The following is a 23,390-nucleotide window of genomic DNA, read 5'->3' as shown; positions in this document are numbered from 1 at the left end:
GAGCAGCACCTAAACAACATTCTTCAGGCTGTAAGTCACAAACACACACACACACACACACTCTCTCACACACACACTCTCTTCTGTGTTCTCTCTTCTCCGTGGGAGGCTCTCTCCTGCATAAGTGCTCCATTAGTTGTACATCGCAGTAGAAGAATGAGAGAACAAATGTGCCCCCCCCCCAATCTGAGTTGTCAAACAATACCACCCCCCCCCTCAAACACAAACCCTTCCCTCTTTCCTTATACACACACACACACTTCATAGATCACCCCCCTACACACATATCACATAACTCCAGACAGACACGTAGACTCAAACATGCACTTCATAGCCACCCCCCTCCACACACACACATTCATATCATCACACACACATCACACAGACACACATCATCACACACACACACACACACATCACACATATGCAAATGAAAGGGTACAAGCACAATCATGGATAAACATTTAAACAGTACGTTTTCATGGTTAATTCCATTTTCTTTACACACTTCCACCCAAACACACATTTGTTTAAGGAGGTGGTTTTCTGGATTGGGAGAGCATGGAGGACTGGGGATGAAGAGGCATCGACCACATATTGGCTCCACACTCCCATCAGAATGAGAGACTCTGGCCATTTCATGACAGAACTCAGCAAGCACGATACGATTTATGGCGCCCTGATTACAGACTTTTACATGGGGTTATTATGGCCGCAAATACACTCAGAACTGCTACATGCTCCTCCTGCTTTTAATCAAGATGGGCTGAGGAGACATCTCGGAGATTCTGTAGTTAGCTAAACAACACAGTTCACAGCCCATCCAGGCTTTAAGATTACTTCATGCTTAGGTTAAATGCATATTTGTGTGTGTGGGTTTGTGTGTGTGTGTGTGTGTGTGTGTGTGTGTGTGTGTGTGTGTGTGTGTGTGTGTGTGTGTGTGTGTGTGTGTGTGTGTGTGTGTGTGTGTGTGTGTGTGTGTGTGTCCAGTAATTATAAATGTGCTGTGTGGTACTGGGATGTGAAAGGGAAGATTTCAGTGTTATTAGGAGGTATGACATAGTGTAGGAGCAATCTGTGTAAAATGGGTCACCCCACATGCACATATAGGAACACACACTCACTCACTCTAGCATACACATGCATGTACATACATGAACACACACACACACACACACACACACCCTTGGCCACCCTCAGGCTCTGACTTATTACTCTCCTCCTTAGTGTCTAGGATAGCATGCTACAACGATGCTGTGACCCATTTATTCAGTGTTCCCCCTCATCACACACACACACACACACACACACACACACACACACACACACACACACACACACACACACACACACACACACACACACACACACTTTGTCTACCCCAGTGGAGAAGGGGGCATTAGGGGGTTATGTTACCACGTGTGTGTATGTGTATGTGTATGTGTATGTGTATGTGTATGTGTATGTGTATGTGTATGTGTATGTGTATTTTGCATTTACTGTGTGTGAGTGTATGAGTATTGTGCATATTGTGTGTGTATGTCTGTGTGCATGCATGCTGTATGTGTTTTGTGTGTGCATATCCTTGTGTGTCTGCATGAGAGAGAGAGAGAGAGGGAGAGAGAGAGAGAGAGAGGGAGAGGGAGAGAGAGAGAGAGAGAGAGAGAGAGAGAACCCTGGGGTTAGAGAGAGCACTCTGCTACTCATCTCATCCACCGCAGGCAACAAAGCCACTCAGCCAGCAGAGCAAATCATTCACAAGACCTCATTTAAACCAAACACACACATACACACACACACACACACACACACACACACACACACACACACACACACACACACACATTCCCTTAAACACACAAGACCCCATCGAGCTCTATTAAGCAGACGCGGAACATTCAGATCTGTCACATATGAAACACACAGAGATAATAGCTGCTTATCAGAAGAAAATGTTTGATTTTAATTATAAAATCCGACTCCAATTACTCTATCCAATGAACCATTTCTTGGTCTTCTGTGATTATGGCCACTGTACTTATGAATGCCCTGGAGTGGAGTGAAATAGTGAAGTTTGAGCCCTGGCCGTGTCAATCTGATATCGGTGGGCAAATGCGCTTTAATTCCCTGTATCTTGCTTCAAGAGGGTGGAGATAGCGAGGCGCGTGCTTCGTTGCTACTTCCTTAGAGCCACAGAGTGCTGGAGTGGTGAGCATGACTTAAAACCCACAGTGCCAGATAATAAAGATTTCTCTGATAACACCGCTAAGTGGCACAGTTCCATTTTCCAGGAAAGAATGTGTTTCCTTTGTGTCACTTCCTGACTCCTTTGTAAGTGTCTGTGTGTGTGTGTGTGTGTGTGTGTGTGTATAGGTGAAAAATGTATACACCATAAACACACCCAACACCTTACCAAACACATAAACATAAACACAAACATACACAAACACACACATACACACAGGGAGCGAGAGAGACATATTGATCAGTGGTCTAATGCAAACTGTCTCCTTTGTCCAGGACCCATGTGTGGATGGTACCTGCTGGCTTTAGTGGGCTACACGATTGCTCCAATAGTCTCTACGCTGCAACTGTTTGTACCAGGCTTCATTGTGCTCTTTCACTTCCAGTTCTTTTGTCTGAGACAAAACTGCAGACACTCCCCTTCAAACAATTCAAAGACTCTCCCAACACCGTGCCACAATCTCAGCATGGTCACTCATTGACGGGAGTGCACTGTCAATGTGGGCAGGCTGTGCGTGTGTGTGTGTGTGTGTGTGTGTGTGTGTGTGTGTGTGTGTGTGTGTGTGTATAGGCTCAGGAATCTGGTCCCCACTGCTCTCTCAGGTCGTCTGGATGCTTACAGTGACCCCCAGAGCAGCTGGGACCCTGGGACCTGACCTTTGCCCTTGTGATGACCAAAAGAAAGAGTGCACTGAATTTCTGTCCCATCTGCATTTCTCTCATTCTCCCTTTCTCTCTCTCATTCCTGTCTCTTGTCACGTTGTCAACTTTTCTTGACAGTGTCTCTCACCCCCTCCTGTCTCTGTCTCCTTGTGTCCTGTCTCTCTCTCCTCGCGTCCTGTCTGCAGTTCAGTCCTCTCTGGCCTGCTGCTTCTCATTTCTCCCTGTCATTTGCCCCTTATAATAATCTCCCCTTGACAATGCCCATATTGAGTTTGTGTTAGCCATCACAGTGATCTACTGTCCTCTCAGCTTCGTCACATGGACCCAGACCACACACATGCTCACACTCGCACTCGCACATACCAACACGTTTAACTCCCGTGTCTGTTAAGTGACTTTGCAGTCAACATATCTCATATAGGATAAACTTCAAAAGACTCATGACAAATAACTCATAACAAAGCATAAGAGAAGAGCGTGGCCAGGCATGGATACTAGTGAGCTTACTAGCACAGTGGAGACTACTAGAGAGCTACCATGAGTTGTATTACATGTGGTGTGGGACAGATTTCTTTCAAAGAAAGTCCAAGATCCAAACAGTTTTCAAAAGCACAACAGCGCTGCCCTGAAGTAATAAAGACAGATGGGAGATCTCCCCTCTCACACACACACACACACACACACACACACACACACACACTAATTCTTCTGCCTGGAGAGCCTTTACAACCACAGCAGCATTTGTTTCAGACTTTCCAAACACACACACACTCAAACAGGCTATAAAGACACACTGCACACACACACACTGCACATAATGACACCAGCTCTGCAGAGTGTGCTTAAGAGCCCAAAAATGTAGCCATGAAATCTCACCTCTCTCTCTCTCTCACTCAGCCTCTCTTACTCCCACTGCTGCCGCTGTCTCTGTCGCCGTGTCTCTGTCTCTGTGTGAACTCCCGGTATCAGAGGCTGCTTCCCGCTCCCCTCAGGTTCATTTCCACCACAGCGTTTTTCCAAACTCCTCTCAGGCACGTCAGTATCTCCCAGCGTCTCTTTGAAGCTAGCGCCACTCAAACGCACGCACTCACCCTCTCCGTTCTGAGGCTAATGTGCGCGTCTCTGTGTGTGAGCATGTGTGTGTGTGTGTGTATGAGTCCTTCCACTCAGACCAGTTAGAGGGGTGTGAGAGCTCCCGCGTGTGTGAGTGTGTGTACATCTCCCTCCTCTTTCACCCTCCCTCTCCTCCCTCCCTCTCTCTCTCTCTCTCTCTCTCTCTCTCTCACTTGTCTGCTCTCACTCTACCCTCCCCCTTTCCTCCACTCCTCCCCCTCTCTGCCTCTCCAATTTCACCTCCCCCAGACTCCGATCGACTACCAGCATGGATGTTGGGGCTCTGCCTTGAAGTCACAAAATGCCCCCTGTATCTTTTTTAATTGCTGGCTCCTGGGTTCGCAAAGTTCATACACATGCAGGCAGACTCCGTCACACACCCACACACACACACACACACACACACACAGAAACACACACACACACACACACACACACACACACACACAGAAACACACAAAGAAGTAGCCTATATTATACAGTTTAATGACAGTCAAAAGAGTGTTTGAAAAAAACAACAACGTGTGAATCATTTAAGCAGCATTTCTGAGCAGCATTAATAAAGTATGAAAATCTGTCCAGCCAGAAGCCCCACCATCCCCCATCTTGTTTCCCCCCAGTGTCCTCACCACTCACATCCTTATTTGGATGCTCTCCTATCTGGAAGTGAGAGAGCGTGGGAACCAGATCTCTGAAATCAGAGATTAAAACCACAGCAGGCAAGAGAGAGAAAGACAGAGAGAGAGAGAGGGGTGGGATCACATGGCACTAAGATTCTTTTGTTTGTGAGAAGCATATACTGTAATTGCGGGTAAATGAGTAATGAGTAAATACCAGGAAAACACAGAGGTCTGGAAGGTGTGTGTGTGTGTGTATGTGTGTGTGCGTGCGTGTGTTTCTAAGGCGTGTCGCTGGCTTCGACTGGACCGGTTACAACACCTTAGTGCCAGAGCTCGCCTGTATAGCATGTCAACTGTCACCGCACACACAGGATGCCACACTTATCTGATGGAATCACAGTTATCTGAGATAAAGTCTAAGATGTGAAATGCAGATAACATGAATGAATAAGGAAGACAGAGAAAGGGACTGAGGAGAGGTATGAGTGAAACACAGAGACAGATGGAGAGAGAGAGAGAGAGAGAGAGAGAGAGAGAGAGGGAGGAGAGAGCTCTGGTTTCGATGTGCAATTCACAGTGACAGTCTCACTTTGCATGTACATTGAATCAGAGGCAGCTCCTCAGGCTCATATGATCCTCCAGATGTGTGTGTGTGTGTGTGTGTGTGTGTGTGTGTGTGTGTGTGTGTGTGTGTGTGCCTACGCAATGTGCACGCTTATTTATTTCATGTTTATTTGTGTTTGAATGTGTGCGTGGTGAGAGCGCACAACATATGTGGGTGTGTGTGGGAAATAAGGGTGGATCGCTGCGTCTAGACGCTGTGATTAAGACGGACAGAATCAGAGCGCTTAAGAAAGCTGCTGCTCTGGTGGCTGATTCAGCACTTAGCCTTTTATGTGAAAGGAGCGCTATCACACAGTCCCTCCTGTCTTCAGTTGTTTCTCTTCTCACTGCTAAAAGCACCGTGCACAATGTCACACGAGCTAGTGTGCTAGACATCCCTACTACAAAATGGATGTTAAAAGCTATATGACCATGAATACTGTACTAGTATGAGTATGAACTAGTAGCGTGTACACTGAGGGTCTTATTTTTAGTCTCATTTTAAGGCAGCACCATTATGAAAAACAGAATATTAACAGACTTATCAAGTTATTTAGCATACTGGTTCAGGTGCCTGGGTGGTAATATGGTGAGGGGGTGTGAGCTCAGGGAATTAGCTCATCTTGTCCATATTCCCCCCAAACTGGTCAAAGCTAAACATGTTCCAACAGCCTTGGACTAGCTAGCTGTCCTGCAGTGGCTTTAAACTCTTGAACACATTCCTGCTTTTTAGCAAGGAGAGAGAAGGTTTCTGCTGATGAACACACCTGACATCCTCAGGGCGTTGGTGACATTCCAATTGCGTCCTTCTGGCAAACTAGCACGTCACATTCTGACTGGGGAGGTTAAAAACGTTCAAGACAGAGAGAGAGAGAGAGATGCTGCTTCCCAGGCAACTGAAAAACAACCTCGGGGCCTGGCGATGTTCAGGAAAAACAACCCTCGGCGGTGTACAGGCTAAAGCTGCACAAACTGAACAGAACACAACAGATAATTAAATTGTTCCTGAATGCGTGTGGCCCTTAACAGAATGAACACAAATGGCCTCCATTAGAGTATATGCAAATAGCCATGTAGTATTTCCAATTACATGTGACAGACTGAGTGACTGTTTAATACTACAGTTGGGAAATGCGCTCAGTGGCTGATGCATATCAGAACCTTTTATTATTTCATAAATAATTACACTCCTATTATCTTGTTGCAATGAGGTAATAGGCAGGCCAGCCAATTTTAATGAAGCCAAATGAAAGAACAGTGGGAATGTCAGGTGCTTTGCTGCTGCTTCTGCTAGGCAGGTTGTGACATGAGGGTTAAAATGAAGTCATATGTGAGTCTGACTGGTGTGGTGCTGGTGTGGTACAGTACAGTGCCTGTGTGTATCTCTAAGCAATCAGGCGTTTGTACTACAATGATTTCATGCATCCTGAGATCACCATGACAAACACCCTGAAGAGCACTGACGATGTACTTGATAGATGGAAAACACACAAACATTTAGATGTCAATCAGACATGTTGAGGATTTCCAACCTCAGCAGTTTGGTTCTCTGACTCTCTCTCTGTGGAGGGACCAGAGAGGACCTGTCACTCCTCAGTGAGTCACATGTGGGTACTGCTGGGTGTGATGGTCCTGGGCAGCAGAACTGCATTCCCTCAGTGACTCTTAAGAAAGGCAAACCAGCATGTGTGAGCAAGTCCAGTCAAGCTGAACACCTCCACCTGTCAGGGCTGTCCTCGTGTCAACCAGTGGGGGTTTCTGTCATGTCCCTTAACCAGAATTAAGCTACATTAGCAAAGAGCATTGAGAATAATGCAGTGTGCCAGGATGTTCCATAGAATGTGGAATTCATTTTAGCTGTATCATATTTTGTCTGGTAAGACAGCATTGGGAATGAACAGAACCTCTGGAGGTGACAAGGGAGGAGCTAGTCAGAGTAGCCGTGCCAGCAGCCATCAAACCTAAATAAAAGAACCCCCCCTCCCGCCAGCACACACACACACACACACACATACACACACACACACACACACACACACACACACACACACACGCACACACACACACACACGCACACACACGCACACACACACAAACTCACTTCAGACAAGCTAAACACAATGCCGCTGGCAAAGCTGCTATTCCTTATCTCCAAACCCCCGCCAGCTCTGATTGCACATGATCGAAAAGAAAAGGAGACTATGACGATGGAAGAGATAGTAAGAGAGAGTGGCGAAGAGCGAGAGAAAGAAAGAGAGAGAGAGGGAGCAGGGGTTCGGAGTGAAGGAGACCCAAAAGGCAATGCGACAATAAAAAATAAAAAAAAGAATCTGATCGAGTGTGAAGATTCGAAGAGTCCACCCTTCTTTATCTCCCACACCTCGTTACCCCACCAGCCTCCCCCATCCTCCCCAAAACATCAGTGCTCCCCCTATCTCTCCCCCAGCGCTCCCGTCTAAGTGCACAGTAAAGGCAGGCTCCTCTTTGTGGTGCTGATTGACATGGTTTATTCATTTGGGGCTCGATCTTTTTTCCTCGGGCAGCTGGGGGATTCCTCTCTCACATCTCCCGTCCTCCTGTTTGTGCCAGGCAGCTTAGTGCACAGCCCAGCTGTGCAGCTGCTTAAAGCAGACGACACTCAACCCAAGTACAGCAGGGTCCCAATTCAGATATATAGACTAGAAGAAGACACATCGCCATAGCATCAGAGACTGCAAAACACCAGGCAGGACCTTTGAGCTTGTTCGTTTGAATCACTTTAGCAATATTTTCCAGATCCTTTTAAATATACATTTTGCATGTTGCTTAGCGATTGTGCCTGTAGATGTTGTATGAATCAAAAGTATGTTAAATATTACATAGCGTGTCGAATCAGTTGCTCCATAATTCATGGCAACAGTCACATGGATGCTGCAGTCTAACCCTGTTTGCTATTGCAGTGTTCAATGTAATTAACTGCTTTACAGTTAAGAGGCGGGTTTTCATAGCGCTAAAAACAGCTTGTGCCATGCAGCCAAGATGCACACAGGCCCTGTGAAGTGAGTCCTTGATGTGTGGAGCGGCTCTGACGGTAAGAGCAATGCAACTTGTAGGGAACGTTTCTGTCTTGTCACTTTTGCTGCATTATATCACCATTGCCACCCAACAGCACAACACCATCCTCTTAAGAAAAGCTATTCTGGGATTACTTCTGGCTTGTCTTCTGTCATCTTCATGCATCCAGTTTTCGTGAAAGCCTGCCTTAGTAGTGTACTGCTTCGCACACTTTGTGGAGAAGTGTTTAGTTTAGTGCTAGTAAGTGCTTTTTTGCGAACGTGTAGTGTGTACTACATGGCAGGTGTGCGAAGGCGAACTGCACGGAGAGAGAGAGAGACAACAGAGCCAGCACTGCCCCACACCTGCCCCACACCTGGCCTCTGCTCCTCCTCCACCTGAGACAACACCTGTCAATCTTATCAGGCCCTCTTATCAGCGCTTATCGGCGGACAGCTATAGAGGGAGGCGGACCATGGAAAGGGAAAGGGGTCATTGCGGCCATGGAAATGTAGGCCACTGCCATTTTCACGTATAGACACATACAGATTGCGCAGCCCCACCCCCCACCATGCACACACTCACACACACACACACACACACACACACACACACACACACACACAGACACACACACACACACACACACACACACACACACACACACACACACACACACACACACACACACACAAACACACACACACACATACCATACACACACTCCAGCTTACACCCCCACTAATGCCATCAGATGTGATCAAGTCATTGTCAGCAGCGGAGCGAGCAGAAATGATGAATAATAAAAAGACTGCAGGTCTAACAATAGAACAGGGGGAACTCAGAGTGGGGAAGCCATGGCAGGATGGAGCTCCTCCACGTCCAGCGTCTGCGCCACCTCAACCCAGGAGGCTCGAGGAGAAAAAAATCACTGAGTCGTGTCACTGTCAGTGGTTAGCTGTTAGATGAGAAGCACTGGCAGCTTAGCAAAAGCAAAGGGGAAACATTGACACAACTGACAACCATGGGACTGATAACTACATGTCAACATGTGCATTGATATACACATAAGCTCTTTTTCAAAGAATAACCTTCCCTTTTCATGGAAAAAAAGGCATTTGGTCCAGGTAAACCATTAAGATGTGGTTTCAGGAAAGGAAAGATAACGATAGTGGAAAGCCCACAACTGGACTTTGGAAAGCTGAGAGAAGCTTTTGAACATTTGCATGTTGTTGATAATGTGCGTCCTCCACATGACATCTGCACTAACACCCCAACCCTCCATCCTCCCCATGATCCTTTGTGCCTCGTGAGGAACACAACCTCAGTTTATCTTCGCATTTATTTAATTATTCTCAGCATAATTAAATCTTCCTTACCTTGGCTTAGCCTTCCATCCCAAAGGAGAGCTTTCATTTCTGCCCTTACGCAGAGGAGAAGACTCTAAGATTAGGCCTGTTTATTTCTCTGAGGATAATCTGAGTATTTCTTTGTGCCATTATCAACACAGCTGCAACATCCCACCTCACCGTATGACCACTGTTATTCCAGTGGTGAGAAATAAAATGGAGTCAGACTTCTCCCCCAGAACCTGTGGGAAAGGGGCTTTCTGGTGAGATGGGTAACAGAGCTGACAGGTGCTGCTCCCCTACAGACAGCCCTTGTTTGGCGTTTTGACGTTAGCTCTCTGCTGTTACCTGCGGTAAGCCATTAAAACTGACTGCAGCTCTTGTTTCACACAGACTTTGGTGAGCTGGTGTGCTTTTAAAGACCTCACAACAGCAGCGGGAGTCCAGTACAGCACCACACCAGCGCTGCCAGGCTTACAACTCTGCGCTCACAACACAACCAAACTCCCTCTGGCCGCTAATGCTCCAGACAAGATTCGAAGGAGGAGAAAGGGTGCTAACCAGACCCCCTTCGTCTTTTGCATCGTTTCTTTGGACAAGTTGACAAACCCCTATGGAGGTTTTTTGATTGCATTTAATATAGGACAGTAATAAAACTTGGCGTGGTGTTTCTAAGATCATATTTGGACCTCTGTGCATTGACACCAAGCGGGTCATCTAGAACAGCTTTCGGATCTCATGATCTCACCCTCCTCACTGGACCACAGCCCCTCCCCTGATAACAGCTGTTGCAACTTTATTTGCATGAGGCCACGGCGAGTGGGTTTATGGCTTAACCGACCGACAAAAACAGGAAGTAGGGAGATTCCACTTAAGTGTATTGGAGAAGAAAAGGAAAAAAAGGAAAAGAAGGAAGGGAGAAAGAAGGACAGACAGACAGATGGACAGACAGACAGACAGGCAGACAGATGGACAGACAGACAGACAGAAAGAAAGAAAGAAGTGAACTGAAAAACCCAAAAGAATAGCAAAGTAATAGTACAGTAATGTTTTCCTCCGCGGGCATTCTGATTAACACACCACAAGTCACACACACACACACACACACACACACACACACACCACTTAAATGTAAATTCTAACATCAAGGTCAAATTGGAATGCGATAATGAATATTTATGTTTATATTTCTGACACATCCTCCTGCCTGTGTGCTGGGGGCAGAGGGTGTAGGAGAGGAGCCCTGCTGTGAATATTTGGGACTGCTCCTGCTCCTGCGCAGCAAGCGTCCACTGTCCGCTGGCCAGCTGAAGAGGTAACACATGCAAGATGCGGTTGTGTTCAGGACACAGGGATTTCAGTGAATGCTGGCAAAGACACACTCCAGATGAACAGACCATTCCTCTTTGGGATAGTTACCCCCTTAGGGGCACACAGGATGTGATGCGAGAGAGTCTGTCTCCTCTCTCCTAAAATAAAAATGACATTATCTCCACAGACTTAAACAGACTTACGGAGTAGTAACTGAAGAGCACAAATCTAAACACACTCACACACACACAGATAGACACACAGTAAGACATAAACCCAGACAAGGGAGAAGGAGAGAGAGAGACTTTTAAAGAGAGACCTTTACTAAACACATTTTGTAGATTAATGGTGGTCCAATCAGTGTATATCACCAGTTAAACACAAGTGCTACCAAATCATTTCTATATCCAGAGAGAGATGGAGAGAAGAGCTGCAGTCCAAGACTGATCAGCAGTATAATTTAGCCCCGGCTCCATCGACTCCATTTCCATCTCTATCCACTATCAGTGATATGTGGCAGCGAGAGTAAACATGTCCATCTGCTCTCTGCCATCTTCTAGCTGAAGGGGGAAACCCCCGACTCCAACGGCATTTCAAGTTATGACACCACATTACAAGCAACCATTCAAAATGCAAATGGACCGAATGAATATGAATAACAGCGAGGATGTTATTACAACGGCGAAGGCGCGAAGACGAGAGGTCAGAGTGCAGACGACACGCAAATGAGATTCCCATTGGATCGCCATTTGCGGTTTTCTAATATGCATTTCTGTAGGGATGTCATGAATTAGACTGTGATGTGGATAAATCATGCGCCGGCTTTGGGAATCCTTTGAGGATACGTTGACTGGAGTAGCCTCTGCTGGAGGAGCCTGCATGTCTGGCAGCATTAGTGATGGGGGACGCATTACTCCAGTCCTGCTCCTAAGCCCTTTTCAGGCTGATTGACAGGATCTGAGCAGCTATATGCATGCTAATGAAACGCATTAGCAGATTATTACATATGACACACACATGCACCCACAAATACACACACACATGTACACACACGCACACACGCACACACATACACACACACACACACACACACACACACACACACACACACACACGCATGTACACACACACACACACACCCACACACACATGTACACACATGCACACACACATGTACACACACACACACACACACACATGTACACACACGCACACACACACACACACGCACACACACACACATCCACACACTGAGAGCAAAGGACACACACGCGTCTCCAGCAGCTTCACCAATCTCTGTCTGATCAGACATTGTCCCAGGTGTGAAAGCGATAAGGAGTATATGAAAAGGGAAGAGAGGGAATCTGATTAAAACCTGTTCAAAATATAAAATGTAGTTCCTACTATCCATGAAATGAATGTGCTCAGAAACGTGTTCAGTCTGGGCCTATTCAGTGAAAAAATTACAGATAGCGTGCGAGAGAAACCATGAGTGAAGGTGAGAAAAAGATGCAGGGGGAATAGGTGAGAGAGAGAGAAAATTGGAGGAACTCACAGTGAGAGATGGAGAGAGAGGGAGAGAGAGAGAGGGACAGAGAGAGAGAGAGAGAGAGGGAGGGAGGGAAATAGTGACATAGCAAGGGGTAGTAAGCGGGGTTGGGGAATAACGGAGTTCCATAATTAAATTACAAAATAAATGTAACTGAATTCCATTACAGTTACTGAGAAAAAAATGTGCTATTAAGTTATAGTCACTTATCAAAATGTTGGTCACTATAAAGAGGTTACATGTGAATATATTCTTTTTGGTAAAAAGCTTTAAAGCTTATATGTAGAATAGAACACACTTGGCAGCATGCATTCAAATTTCAAATGAGCATTGTTTTTTTATTGGTTCTCTTGTTTGAATTTGCACCGCTTCTCTTCTGCCAATCAAAAACATGGTAACTAGTAATCTGTTACCTAGTAACCTATTACATTTCAAAAGCAACCTTCTGAACCCTGGTCATGAGAGTGAGACAGAGTGAAAGAAAAGTGGGTAAGGAAGAGAGAATGAAAGAAAGAGAAGGAGAGAAAGACAGAAAGAGAGAAAGAATAAGTGAGAGAAAGGAAGAAAGAAAGAGTAAGGGATGGAGTGCAGAAGAAAAGAGAGGGAGAGGGCTTAAGTGGTCCTCTCTAAAGTGCTGAGCAGTGCTGGCCTGGTCTCCACAGAGCCTCGTTAGGCAGGGCTCCCAGTCTGTGTGTACCAGGGCCACAAAACCTCTCCAATTGACATCAAAGCACTTGGCCTGGGGAGCGCCGCACAAATCAAGCAAAATGCTCAAACCATGCAGAAAAAGAGAGAGGGGGGTGGGGGCGGGGGGGGGGGGGGGGGGGGGGTTGGGCATGGAAGTCTCCATGGCATTGAAGTGACCGATTGCGAAAATTAATTTGAGAATAACACACACGCAAACATGTGCACCATCCCCACCCTCCCCAACACACACGCACACACGCACACACGCACATGCGCAAACACATGCCACCCACCCTCACCCGAAATGAAAAGCATTCCATCAGAGCTGGATTTGATTTCTCCTGAAATTAGGATGCAAATCTATGCAGACAGATAGAGGCTTTGGTGGCGCTACAAAAAAGGGGATGCTGATTGGCTGGGGGTGTGTGTGTGTGTGTGTGTGTGGGGGGGGGGGGGTCGTAGGCCTCTGTGTGACATTCAGACAATGTGAGCTGAGTGTGACATGAGATGCCGTCACGTCAGACAGCCTGCTGCAGGATGCAGGTTAATGCCATGGAGATGAGGGCTGCCACTCGTGCAGTGGAGGCTCACTAATGACAGTCAGTCTGGATGTCTTCATGAGAGGAAGATTAGGCGGCGGCTTCTTCACGCAGGTGCTTCAAGTGAAACATGAATGTGGTGCTCTCTGTGTGTGTGTGTGTGTGTGTGTGTGTGTGTGTGTGTGTGTGTGTGTGTGTGTGTGTGTGTGTGTGTGTGTGTGTGTGTGTGCGTGGCAGGTGTATGTGTGTGTGTGTGTGTGTGTGTGTGTGTGGCAGGTGTGTGATAGAGTTTATCAACAGTGGAGATGAGGCTGTTATTACACAGTGCTCCTCACTCCTCACTGGTAAGGCGGGAAATTGGATTACTTGCCTGAGTATCAACTATACATTCATGTTTTAGTGTGTAACCTCTAACAAAACAACAAAATGGTAAAGAAAAAAAACATGGAATTAATCTTGTTATAAGTATAAATATACAACTTTATCCCCTTTTCTTAATCAGAATTGCTTTTGGATCCGCCAAGGGATTCAGTTCTGCTTGATCTTTATTGTGCAGCGTGAAGGACAGGTTTTGAGACTGCAGTTTAAAGGCAGCGACAGACGTAACATTCACATCCAGAAAGGAGGGGGATTGCAGAGGAGAGGAAAAGACACAGGAGGTGAGAGTGATAGACAGGACAGGAGGATGGATGTCCAGACATGAAATGGCTCCTCACAGGCCTCTTTTAAGCTCTGAAGCTCTAGGCAGCAGGACCTGACAACGGTCTGATGCAGGCGAGCCCCGTTCCTGTCACACGGCAGAGAGAAAACACAGAACCGTACAATTAGCCCTCTAAGGCATCATTACAGACCTCTGGAGAAAACTCTCCAGTGTTTCTCTATCTTTCTCTGTCTCTTTCGCTCTCCTTCCATCACATGTAGGACAACCATCCCTCTTGGGCACCATAAAACCAGTCTCTAGACAGCACACACAGCATCATGAGGCGTGGAGATGTTCTGCTAAAGTTAGACTAGCAGCAGTCATGACCCTGACTCCAAAGCCCCTGCCATGTCATACAAACAACCTTACCCACAAATAACACCAATGGGTCTCGCCAGCCTCGCAGGTGTGAAATAAAGAGCTGCCACACACTTAGTCTCAAAATAGCAGGGCAGGTTACAGTGTGTGTCTGAGAGAAAGGATCAATTGCCCTTCATTTCTTAGAGTAAGGTCAAAAGCGGTGAAATGTATGTGTGCACAGGTAGATGTATACATTTCAAGTGTGTTACACTTAAACATGGAATCGGTATAACAGAGTCTAAAATGGTGTCCTTCACCATGGAAATGTGTATGGGAGTATTCAGTGAAAATATACAGTTTGGACGACACTGTAGTCTTCTGCCAGTCGGCAGCGTACACGCGCAAATAATGAAATGAACAGGAAATATTCTGTCATGCCAACTCAAACAAGTAACATGGATAATCTTGAGCAGGGGAAAACACAGTGTTTTTTGGCGGAAGCGGATTTGAGTGTTTTTAAGTGTGTTTGCGTGCGTTGATGGGGTGGACTTCTGAAAGGTCATGCTTGTTCTGAAAATAAACAGCTGTAAACGCAGAGTTTCCTCGCCCGACAACATACTTTGCGGACATGCAAAGTATCACACACTGATAGTCAGTAAACATAGGGGAGGCGAGAGTCCAAGTCTACATTTCATAGCCATACTATAGATGATTTAAAGGGCCATGTTTTATTTCTGAATAATATAGTCCATTTAAACAGATAGAAAGATGCAAAGATAATGTACTACTGTTGGATAAATTATTGAAAACATTGCTCTGGCTTAGAAGTTTAGAAGTATTTTTGACATTCTTTCTAATGCATGTCATGTCTGTTTCTGAGGCAAGAGAGGTGATTAAATGTGGTTAAAGGTAGAGTCCTCGATCCTGGCAAAACATTTTTTTTATATTTGAACTAAAATGAACATGAGTCAATTAGAAACAGCCCTCTCTTTGGTGTTCCGGAAGCAATGTAGCCATGCGTGTGATTGGTTGGGATAGTGTATAACTCAGCCCAAGCCACTTTGTTAGTTTCCCATTTACAACACCAGGACTCTGTACAAGCCAAAGAACAGAACAGAACAGACAGGAGAAATAAGCTGAATTTGACAAAAAAAGTGTATTGGATTACAATCAAGGAATGCAACGTTAATTCAATTTTATTCAAAACATAAAATATCCATATATTGATGCAAGTCCTGTTGGCTTCGTGTCAACCTTGGTTTTGTTGCCTTTAAAGTGTTTGTTTGAACTAAGCCCATTCGTTTTATTCGTTCGTTATTTATCCGTTCGTTCTATTTAGCCTTATACATCATCCAGCAGCACCGGTGCCTCCCTGGGCCCTCTGACTCTGTCCTTCAAGAAACCATTTGTAAGTGAGACACAGACGGACTCTGGACATGGACATAGTCCCTCACTACTCCCTGGTTGTCTGCTCAGATAGCACTCATTTTCAGCCACTGACAGTGACAAATGTGGGTCAGAGTTGCGGGGCTTGACCCTGCATGAGACCTTCTCTTTGCTGAGGGCGGATTTTTCCTCTCCGCCGGCTACGCCCAAGTCACAACCTGACCTTTCACTCCCTTACAGGCAGAGATTGGCGGGAGGGGGGATGGATGCGCAGATGAAAAAAAAAAGTTTATCCTCCATCACTGCCAGAGATTATGATTCAACCATAAGAATGATAATAATCAACATTTTGTATTTTTGGTGCCAGGTTTTAAGGTCAGTGATTCATAGGAGTGTAAAACCTCATGGCTGAATGTTTATGCTCTGAATCATTCTGCATGCATGTCAGATGAAATAAGACTGACCAGGTATTCCCTATAGCTGTGTGTGTGTGTGTGTGTGTGTGTGTGTGTGTGTGTGTGTGTGTGTGTGTGTGTGTGGGTGTGGGTGTGGGTGTGGGTGTGGGTGTGGGTGTGGGTGTGTGTGTGTGTGAGTGTGTGAGTGTGTACTACATAACCAACAAGAGTGCATAACCAACATGGGTGCACAATCACACATATAGAATAACCTTTCCCTTGAGCTTTCCCTACACATATCTGTTTTGCACCCTTATAATAATCACATTCGTAGCTGACACCATATACAAATATTACCCTGCTACCAACACAGCCAGAAAAAAGGAATCCCATTAAAACGCTTGTATGCTTGTGTATGCTCGCTTGTGTGCGAGTGTTCGACTTCTGTTTGATGAACCACTAAACTCGCGCCTGCAGTCCTATTTGGGGGACCCTGCTGTGCGGGGCTTCTCCTGCGCTGACTGGAACAGAAAGCCTCTGGCTTGTGTGTTTATCTGCTCCGCGTGCAGGCGGCCCGTGTTGCGCGTTCAGCACCCTGCACAAACAAACAGTGCCACGGCAGGCAGAGGAGACCGGAACCGCGCTGTGACCGCTTTCGCACACATTCAGGTGGTGAAACATTGCCAAGTTGAACAAATTGGTCTGTAGTGGTAAAAACAAACACCAGGTGAACATTATCAGAGCGAAGTACTTGTTATGCAAATGCAATTTGTTTTAGGTTGGAAGGGGGTATGCTGTAACCTTTTGATATCATAAAAGCTCAAAACAGTGTGTGATTAGTCTATGGAAGTCAAATCGGTGTGAAATAAAGCATGTCTCTCGTCCCTCCAACCGCCATGAGAAACGTGACAGACTTGACACTCACTGGGCGCAGCTTTTTACACAGAATCAGTGTCAAGCTGTCCCATGAGGCATGGCTCGGTTCACACACACAGAAACGCTCCTCTCTCAGTATCAACTGGCCCACATTAAACACACACATTAAAGCAGTGGTGTGTGAGACAGACACACAGACACGGCCTCACAGAGCCTGGTGTATGCAGATGAAGGGGCTGGAGTTCAACCTTTGTTAAGCTTTTAATACTGACAAGCATGAGTGTCTGTAGCCTGATCAGGACAGTGACTTCAGTCTTGGGTCCAAAACTGAGGCAGGTGTTTATTTAGTGAGTTCCCCGGCATTGTTTTTATTGTATACAATTGTAAACTGCTTTGGAAGTTTCTTTAGCAAAAGGCTCTACGAAAAAACATTTCGTCAGAGGGTTCTTTAAAGATTGTTGTCCGATAGAATGTTTGAAGCCTGTTTCTCATCAAGAATATCTCAATATCTGCATTTTTCACATGCTAAAAAAACACGACTTCTTTTTTCATAAACACACTTTTATGGGCTGGCTTGTTTGCCTGGAGCACCAGACAAAATATCAGATGGCACACCTGGGTTTTATCTTTCAAATAATCATGAAGAAGATCATTAATTTATGAGCATTAGAGAGATTAGAGAGTTTAGATGAAACAGAGCATGACATCATGTGAGGACATTTTAATTGACCATGGCTCATGTTTGTTTATATAATAAAAATAACGAACAGCCTCTCCTCTCCCGTAGCTCACAAATGGAATTATATCTTATTGATTACCATCTGGGAATGGGGGGGAGGGGTCTTTTCACTCATACCGGCAGACGACTCACTTACAGCACCCCATCTTGCCCTTCACTGCCCTAATGCACTACACAGTCACCCAGTGCCACCCCCCACTGACACACACACACACAGCCACGCTAGTGAGTGGGCACCAATGGCACAGTGTAGAGATATGTGGGGCATGCACATAAAAGCTGGCGTGCCAGTGTCAGAGAAGAGTCTGCCCTTGGCATCTAATCCCCCCCCCCCATCATCCTCAGCGTCCACCCTCCACCTCAGTTGTGGGAATGACTTCCTATTTCCAGGTCAAGCAGCAGCGATGCAATCAGACTGCGGCTCCAGTGGTGGAATTTTGCTTGTCTCGTTGGATCAGACTTGCCTTGTTCATCTGATGCAACACACTCTTAGTCACTCTCCCTCGTACGCATATGCACGCAAGCCTCTCAGGGAGACTCAGAGAGACCTATAAACCGCATACCCAAACATTTTCAGACACAATTTTACACTCCCAGTATCACCCCTATATTCGCACACATTTAGAATCATTCAGCCTTTTTGAATCCTTAGATTTGCACATTAAACGACTATCTTCTGTACACACACACACAATCACAGCAGAATGATAGCACTAGCATTAGCAAAAATGCTTAAACATCAGTTTAGAAGCAAGAAGCTAAGTGTATTTGGGGGGGTGCATGGGGGATTAAGACATCAGAAGGTAAAATTCCTCTCGGAAGAAGGCTCATCCCAGAGGACAGAGGGGAATATAATCCCCCCTCAAATGGAGAGCCAGCAGAACTACCACCCACAGAGGCGTTTACCTTCCCCCCACCACACACACACACACACACACACACACACACAAGTGCACACGCACACAGAAACATACACACATGCTCGCATTCACACAAACACTCACACTCACACACACGGACACAAACATACATTCACACACACACACTAACACACATGGACACACTGACACCCTGTCTCAGCAGCATCAGCAGGGCCACTTTGGCAACTCCATTTCCTACTTCCTAACCAGAATGACTGTACGACCACAGAGTTTCAATATGTTCATATTTTGCCCAAGCAAAGGACAACTCAGGGGATTTTTGCAGAAACATATGCCACACATTTACCCCTGTAATCATATGGTCTGTGATACATATTTAAGCCTTAAGCAGAGGACAACATGCACACTCTCAAAGAAGACAAGGCTACGTAGGAGCAAGCCTCATATGGTCTATGATAAATATTTAAGTCTTAAGCAGAGGACAACATGCACACTCTCAAAGAAGACAAGGCTATGTAAGAGCAAGCCTTTCGTCTTCCAACCACAGGACAATTAAACCTACCACAAAAGGAAATATTCATTAAAATTCGATGATGTATTGCTTTTAAAGTAGGCCAAGCAATATAAAAAGATTCTCTTTATTAGAGGCTATCAGACCTGCATTAACATGCAAGAGCACGGTGGTGCATTCAGAAATTCACAATATTTACTAGACAGCCTCTCACATAGACATCAATGTACAAAGTATACAGAAAATACATGCATGTATAAAGGCATGACTGTGCCCACGTGGAGGTCTTGATTGATGACTAAATAAGATGATTTACTGATACGAATATGAAAAGATCTGGCAGGACCTTTTGCCATGACGAAAGTCAGATAGATCTCGACAGAAGTCATTACAAATGTTATGTTAATAAATCTATTGTACAACAAGTGCTGATGTGGCTTGTCTTAGACAAACAAATGACTGACAAACTGTCAGATGCTGCTGCAAGTGTGTAAAGCCATGTATACACACACACACACACACACACACACACACACACACACACACACACACACACACAAAAACACACACACACACACACACTCAGCGAGAGAGAGAGAGAGAGAGAATAAACGAAGGATGAAATTAATCAACGAATGCAAAATATAATGGTTCAGGTATTCATCCCGGTAATGGGAGACATCTCCAGGTTCTCTCTCATGAAAACCTCACTGTGGGCACCAGGGCCTTTTGATATCTTTCTCTCTTCTTCTCGCTTCAAGCATACAGCATTGTCATCTGCTCTGCACACATGCATTTCATTCGCAATCAGAATCTCAGCACTGGCCATGCCATGCCTGCACACGCAAAAAGCCTGAAATGAGGATCCGGCACTTAACAGCAATTAGCAGCCTACCACAAGAGGACCACATGCAGTGCAATAGTATGATGCAATAGTATGAGGTAGATTACATCACAGGCTCAATTTACGATTGTAGAACTTGGGGTTTGCATCTTCATTCTCATTTATAAATTGATGGATTAAATCAATGAGGAAATAACTTATTATAAACTAAAAATTATGTGAGCAACAAAGGTCCACAAAAAACCCTATGCTGCCATATTATCTCATGCATTTTTGAGGCGAAAGAGCCGTCATGTGGAGTCCCATATGATGTGTGAGGTGTCCATGCATAGTTCCGGAACCCAGATGGAGGCAGAGGGAGAAATGTGTGCCACCCTGTTCCTGTTCCCCAGAGAGCATGAGAGCACTTAACACCTGAGCAGAGGAACTCACACACACTCGACAACTGCTCTCTGCAAAAACACACACACACGGTGCAGAAGCATTTGTTCACTGACCACACAAAAACGACACCCCCGATTCACACACACACACACACACACACACAGGTCTCCATGAAAAAAAAAAGAGTATGGCATCACACGAGATGCCTATAGTTCCACCCAACCAACATGACTTTAACTGGAGTGAAATAATTTCGTGTGATATCTTTTTCTCTCACTTCATTCACAAAGCAGATATTTCTCCTCTTTACTTGACTAGGCAGTGGCCTACTTTCACTAGCTTAACAAAGCAAATAGCAGCTTACCTTGATTCTGCTTCACTTTGTTATCTTACAGTTCCCAGTGGCTCAGTTCGGGCACTTTGTGAGCTCCTGTCTATCTCAGGATCAGTGCATACACATCTGAAACCGTCATTTGCATTGAGGAAACTGGTTTGAATACAGGATTTAAATAACCGCTGCTCTGATGATGAACTGTTAGGAAAAGTGTTTGTTCACACACCCTTTGACCAGGAAGAACAAAAGCTGGTTATTCAAACTGAGAGCAGGCCAAAGATCAACTCTGCCTAGAGCCAAGTATACTCTGAACTCATTATCTCTTTAATATGTCTCAAAAGGCCTATAAAACATCAACTTCTGATCAAAGTCTCTCAAGTGCACATGTTTGCACAGGAGAGCTAATTAGAACCCTGCTGCAGTTTGCTGAAGACCACGAGTGGCTTTTCTCCACAATAGATTCAGCTGAACATCAACTATCTTATAAACATCTCCTATCCCTCAAGACAAATTGCCCTTAATATATCACAGACCTATTCCAAAGCAAATCAAATTTATTTTCATGCTTTGATCAGAAACAGAAACCCTGGAAGTGTCTCTTCAGTAGGGACGTGGTTTGATTTGTCGAATGCGTTACAGATTCAGCAAAAGAGGACAGTTTGAAACCTCAGCTGGCTCAGATGCCACAAACGTTTCAACTAAACATCATCCTTGGCACAGCCTTGTATGTTGTTCCGTTTTCAAGTCTTCCTCCTCCTTACCAACTTCCCGCATGATAACGATGGACAGAGTAACATGACAGATGGGCCCAAAAATAGGTGGGAGAGCTAAAGCGTGAGCGCTCAGAAGTTGCTCAAGTGTGCAAACCTAGAAATGCCAACAGACCACACACAAGCGAACACTCAGCGAGCGTTATGTAGGCTACTGGAGATATAGGTTAGTTGCCATAGCGCGGTCGCCCAGGGAGATCTCCCTCAGCTGAGCAGACTCTAGAGCTGCAGGAACACCCCCATCCATATGGCTGCACTAGCATTCGCTTCGCTCAAATACACTGCATCAAGCAGCCAGCTGAGAGGGGTGGGTGGGGGGGCATCTGAAGCAGTAAACAGTATTGCCATGCTCTTCGAACTGGAGCATGCAGACAGAACATCTCAGATGGCTCCCATGGAGACCATCCGGTGAACTGGCATGCCAAAGGTGAGAGGTCAGGTCAGCAAGGCCCAGCTATTTGTAGGAACTCACCCACTGACCCCTGGTTCACAGTGAGGAAACGGGGTCAGACGAGGCATCTATCCTCTGACATAGACATTTAACATGAGCATAAAAATATCTCTCCACGTCCAGAGGTCCCTCAGGTCGCAAGGAGAAGCAGGCTTCATCCAGAGGGGCCCTTCATCGGAATTCTATAAATGTTTTTGTGGTTCATCATGGCTCGATTATTTATGGTCTCTTTAAAGCAACAAAATCAAATGCAGGCACACACACACACACACACACACACACACACACACACACACACACACACACACACACACACACACACACACACACACACACACACACACACACACACACACACACACACACACAAACACACGCTTACAGAGAAATACACACAGTACAATCAGAGCAATTACCCATAGGGCCATGTCAAAAATTCCCCTGCTTTAGCCCCGTCCCCTCATCCCCCAAGCACCACCACCAACAGGGCACTCTTGCCCCATAAACGCCAAATGTAAGCAAAGAACTGCCTGGCCAGTGCATAGTAAGTTAATTTAGCCAAGCCACACTTTCTCTGCACACCAAGTCCTTATCACTCTCTCATCGTTAATCTCCTCGACCTGCGTGGTGGAGTGAGGGAGGCTCTCCAGAGAGGGCCCTCGGCAGCGTGGTGTTGTCATGAGTGCTCTGAAGCGTGTGTGTGTGGGGAGGGAGGGTTGTTCTTTTATGTAACCTCAGCCAAAAGAAGCGCCCGCCTGCCAGCCAACCCAGCCTCCTGACTCACCCCCTTCCACTCTCGACGGGGCCGTCCCACCGTTGCTAAGTAACCATCGTCTGGGCACTCCTTCCCACAGGTATGGTATAGGACACTGTCTACTGGCAGCAGGAGCTGAAAAATGGATGTGATCACGCCCCTGTTCCCCACTCCAGAACACCTACATGTCAAATTACTACTGTGCCAAATGAAAAGCAGGTGTTCATTTTAATTACTGAAACTGAATTGTATATTTCTTTTCAGCTCATATCTTCAGGATGAGCTCAGACATGCTGGACTGAGGGCTGGACTTTGAGGTCAAGCAGTTGGGTGAGATAGCAAAGGGAAAAGCAC

The 23,390-nt window shown here is 45.8% G+C and overlaps 1 protein-coding gene across 3 annotated transcripts in view; it reads right to left on the bottom strand.

Annotated features, from left to right (window-relative positions):
• tiam1a (TIAM Rac1 associated GEF 1a) overlaps positions 1-21,258 on the bottom strand; it is an 80,004-nt gene extending 58,746 nt beyond the window's left edge. For 2 of the 3 annotated variants that reach the window (XM_031571713.2, XM_031571716.2), the window contains exon 1: positions 21,092-21,258. The gene's annotated coding sequence lies outside the window, so the exon portion shown is untranslated. Of the gene's footprint in view, positions 1-3,783; positions 4,124-21,091 lie in introns of those variants that run through there. The other variant, XM_031571714.2, reaches the window with a different exon arrangement.
• Between the last annotated feature and the right edge of the window lie 2,132 nt (positions 21,259-23,390).

Source organism: Clupea harengus, chromosome 8, assembly GCF_900700415.2.
Source record: "Clupea harengus chromosome 8, Ch_v2.0.2, whole genome shotgun sequence".
Lineage (NCBI taxonomy): Eukaryota > Metazoa > Chordata > Actinopteri > Clupeiformes > Clupeidae > Clupea > Clupea harengus.
This window is presented reverse-complemented; position numbering and strand designations above follow the sequence as displayed.